This window comes from Callorhinus ursinus, unplaced genomic scaffold, assembly GCF_003265705.2.
Source record: "Callorhinus ursinus isolate GAN/ISIS: 27379988/994484 unplaced genomic scaffold, GSC_fseal_2.0 scaffold8, whole genome shotgun sequence".
Lineage (NCBI taxonomy): Eukaryota > Metazoa > Chordata > Mammalia > Carnivora > Otariidae > Callorhinus > Callorhinus ursinus.
In genome coordinates this window covers 58047374-58052407 of record NW_027397070.1, presented here as the reverse complement: position 1 = coordinate 58052407, position 5034 = coordinate 58047374, and positions in this window count along the sequence as shown.

The following is a 5034-nucleotide window of genomic DNA, read 5'->3' as shown; positions in this document are numbered from 1 at the left end:
TTTTGTTTGTTTGCTTTTGTTCTTTTCTTTTTTATTTTATGTTAGTCACCATACACTACATCATTAGTTGTTGATGTAGTGTTCCATGATTCATTGTGTATAACACCCAGTGCTCCATGCAGTATGTGTCCTCCTTAATACCCATCACCGGGCTACCTCATGCCCCCAACCCCCTCCCCTCCAAAACCTTCAGTTTGTTTCCCAGAGTCCATAGTCTCTCATGGTTCATCTCCCTCTCTGATTCCTCCCCCCCTCATTTTTCCCTTCCTTCCCCTAATATCCTCCGTGCTATTCCTTACGTTCCACAAATAAGTGAAACCATATGATAATTGTCTTTCTCTGCTTGACTTATTTCATTTAGCATAATCCCCCCCGGTTCTATCCATGTTGTTGCAAATGGTGGGTATTCATCCTTTCTGATGGCTGAGTGATATTCCATTGTATCTATGAACCACATCTTCTTTAGCCATTCATCTGTTGAAGGGCATCTCAGCTCCTTCCAAACAGTTTGGCTCTTGTGGACATTGCTGTTATGAACATTGGGGTGCATGTACCCCTTCTTTTCACTACATCTGTATCTTTGGGATAAATACCCAGTAGTGCAATTGCTGGATCATAAGGTAGCTCTATTTTTAACTTTTTGAGGAACCTCCATACTGTTTTCCAAAGTGGCTATACCAGCTTGCATTCCCACCAACAGTGTAAGAGGGTTCCCCTTTCTCCACATCCTTGCCAACATCTGTTGTTTCCTGCCTTGTTAATTTTTGCCATTCTAACTGGTGTAAGATGGTATCTCAGTGTGGTTTTGATTTGAATTTCCCTGATGGCTAATGATGTTGAACATTTTCTCATGTGTGTGTTAGCCATTTGTATGTCTTCTTTGGAGAAGTGTCTGTTCATGTCTTCTGCCCATTTTTTGACTTGATTATTTGTTTTTTGGGTGTTGAGTTTGAGAAGTTCTTCATAGATCCTGGATATCAGCCCTTTATCTGTAACATCGTTTGCAAATATCTTCTCCCATTCCATGGGTTGCCTCTTAGTTTTGTTGACTGTTTCCTTTGCTGTGCAAATTCTAATCTCCTTAGAAATACCCTCACAGACACACCCAGACATAATATTTAACCAAATATCTGGGAACCTCATGACCCAGTCAAGTTGATACATAAAGTTAACCATTTTACTTATGATGATATACCATCAAAAAGGAGATTTAATTGACACTCACAGGGATTGATTTAACTTGGCTATGTTTATCTATAACTTATCCACTTAAAAAGTTTGGAAAGTAAAGTTTCACAAACCTAGCTCAAGAATTAATTGCACAGATTATTAACATTCTCTCTTTAGTATGGAAGCAGGATTATGCCAACTGTCAGAGAATTATGACTTCATCAGAAACTGAGAAGTTACAATACAGACTCAGCAGGAAAACTCTACAGGAAAGAAGTTGAGTTAGAAAGCTCTTTTGGATCTTGTGGTGCCTCTGGGTCACTGGGTTATCATTAGGAACATTAATTTTTTTCTGAGCTTTAATTAAGTGCTTTCTCAGAAATTTCTGGTTCAATGTAATTGTGGTTACTGTAGCTCATTTGATAGCATTTTACTCTGTACCTTTAATAAAGCTGCTTTTTAGGAAAAAAAGGTATATCAAATTTCTTTTATTTATAAAACACAATATATGTAGGCTTTATTCTTAAGCTTCCTAAGGATAGAGTGACGGGATACACAATCCTTGCTGATTCAGGTCCCATGCTTTAAGCAAAGTTGTGAATGTGCTGCTATTTCTTTTCTCATTGATAGAATTTTACTTTCCAGCCAGGTTTATCTCACCTACCAGAAGGTCAGGGCATGGGGCAGTCCCAGCTGGGGAGGGACCATTACCCCGGTGAAATGTCTCCTTGCTGGTTCACTGCATGCCAGAGCTCCCATTCACAGCTATTGATTTTTGCACAGTAAAATTCTGATGGCTTCCTCAAAGGGGCCAATTTTTTTCAGATTAACAGCTGCTCTGTTAATGTCAGAGGAACTTGATGGTTATTTATGGACATCAAAGAGCATGTCTCAAACAACAGGCCCCTCAAATTCAAAATAAAAGGAGTATAATAAATGGAGAATTATAGTTTATATGAACTACCCTCTTTCAATATAACGCACTTTGGGTAATAATGTCGGGGGATATGAAGACAGGAGGCGTTCTCACTATTTATGTGGTATGTTGACTTTGTGCCATTTCTATGGGCAGTAAAAATCCATGCTTAGTGTTCTTTTAAATTTTATTTAATTTTATTAATGAACCAAGCAATGACTTTGCTCTGTTGTAGTAGGAACAAAGAGACAAGTAGGCACGGATCATCCTTTATATTTCATGAGATTATCTGTAGTCTAATGAGTCATGGTAACAGACAGAACCTGAATGGAGCCCAGATATCAGGGCTAGAAACAGCCTTTCTATTTATCAGACAACGATCTGCTTTTCCTGGAAGCAGACAGTGAAGGGGCTCTATGCCCTATAGGTTGATCAGGTTTAACACTCCTCAATGAAGAGGAGAGATCAAAACTTCCCCAAGCAAGAAGACAGGGAAACTGCCCTAATATGTAGAAAGGTAGAAGACACTTGCCACCTCCCTGTGTTACATGTGGTTCTGAATCAAGGAGCCTGTGTGTGATGTAGTGTGGTCCCCCATAAGCCGCCTCATTTTCGAGGTTCCCCAGGGTGTGCTTCAGCTCCCAGGTAGCTGTCTGTCACCTCTCTCTCCAGCCTCCTCCCTATAGCCTAATACATTTCTGAAAATGAATTTTTATCAGAGTAATGCAAGCAATAGCATAAGAGTCAAATATTAAAGAGCCTATAATGGAAAACAGCTGCAGAGAGAAATGTTTCTTGAAAACATGGAGGGAATATGGAAGAAATACCTGTTCTTTCTCTCTCCTCTTTCCTTGTGATCTCGTATCGGTGTCTACCATGGGCCAGTCCTTACCCAAGAACAGAAGCCTGGGTGATACATTCAACAGGGCAGAAGATGGGTACATGCAGAATGAATGAAGCTGGCAAACAAACAATCAAAAATAACCAGGTCAGGAATTAATACCTATGCGGAGCAGCTATGGTGAGACCCAAATGAGTAAATACGAAAGGCACCAGGCAAGGAAACTGACAGATGGTGGGTCCTCAAGAATGTATTTTCCTCTCCCTTCTTTCCCTTTCTCATTGATCAGAATCTGCTCTTTAAAAATTGCGATTTGCTCATTGCATAAGCTGTAAATATCTTGGTAAGCATTTTAACAAGGATGAGACTATTCCAAAGCATTTTGGATATTCTAGGGTTAGTAACTTGTGAGTGGTATTTTGGTGGGGTGGATGGGAGGAGAGGGCTCATCTCTATTTCTTGTGTGGTCAGGTCCTGCCGGCATTGCTCAAGAGCCCCCTCAGCTTTGCCTCTAGGACTCCGGGTGGCTATTCCCACAGAAATGTGCTGCGATCCGAAAATGCGGGTCATAAATCTCTCTGGAAGCTGGGAAGCCTGGTCACCTCACACCACGGTGCCACTGCCTGAGGACTGTCTTGCCGCAGCGCATACACCTTTGCATTCCACACTCCAGTGTGTTTGTAATAACCACAGGCCATTTGGCCAGCGCCAAAGAAACGACTTTCTTCCCTCCGACTCTTGTTTCTCACCAGTCCTGCCCCCTGATGCTGTGGGTTCTGATGGGTTGCCAGTGCTCCCTATTCTTTACTTTAACTCCTCCCTGCCCCTTACTATTAACCCTTCAGTGGAGCCAAGTGATTTCCTGGGATCCCTGGAGCAGTTGCCTGATCCAGGGAGTCTGGACATCTTTCTGGTGGAGAGAGAGAGTTTCCAATACTGCAATATCTGCGTCAGTCCCTGGAGGCTGAGTATTGACCCCACTCAGGGAAACTTTCCTGGATTCTGGAACTGGCTGACCAGCAGAGAGTACCCCTGGGAGCTGGGCTGGACTTCCCGCTGGGATCTGGGACAGCCCCCAACCACATGAGCCCCAAGGAGTATGATTTTCTCTCAGGGCTCCTATCCACTCTCCCATAATCCACTCCACTCAGGTTCCTCGTTAAAGTAAAAATCAGTGTTCTTTTAATGTGGCTTTTTGTGTTTCATTTCCTTTGTTGGTTAAAAAATGTTTCCAATGAAACATTTTATAAGATTTCTATACAGTGCGTACATTTTGAACATTTTGTTCCTATTAACATAAAATATTATTCTCATTTCCGCTTGTTGGGAAGAAAGAGAAAAAAGCATTATAAAAATTACAAATAATTTCTTTGTTATTAAGGAGGTATGAATGATTTATGAGCACAATAAAGGCAAATCTCTTTGGTCAACATTATGAATTTGAAAATAAGACTTCTTTTCAGATTTTTGAAATGGCTTCGATGACAGTAGGCCCTAAAATAACAAAGGAGACCAGGCTACAGTGGGAAATTCTTTCTCTTGACTTTTCCTTTCTGGGGGACGTGGTGTGCTCTCTACCCTTGGGAAGCAAAGTTGAGTCATCCCAGGGCAGAGTCAGGGAATTCCATGTCAAATCATTTGTTTCTAGTTGTGTCTGTGAGTCATCTGTATCTGTACAGAGATGCATTTTCAAATTCCCTGTGTCATTTTGTTGTGCCCTTAAAGGTCATATCTAGTTGAGTCTTACCGGAGTCACCCATGTTGACTGACTTGCCCCGCCATGTTTCTCTCAGTGACATGGGAGCCCTTGGTTCCTCCCACATGCTGAAGGCTTGGTAGCTCTGTGATTCTGTTCTTCTGCTGTGTGTTCTCAGAGTAATTCCCCTGCACCTCTACCAGGTCCTGCCTGTTAAATCCCATGCTCTCTAGAGTGAGGGGCTCTGTAATTGGTTTTTGGTTCTGGGTCTCATGGTTCCCAGCCCAGGGGTCTAGTTCTCTAACATTAGGCTGTATATTAAGCTGGGGGTATCACTGGGGGAAGCTGGCATGTTGCAAGGGGACCCTTACATGGCATTTCCTAGGTGAATTCACCCTGGTTTGAGGTCAC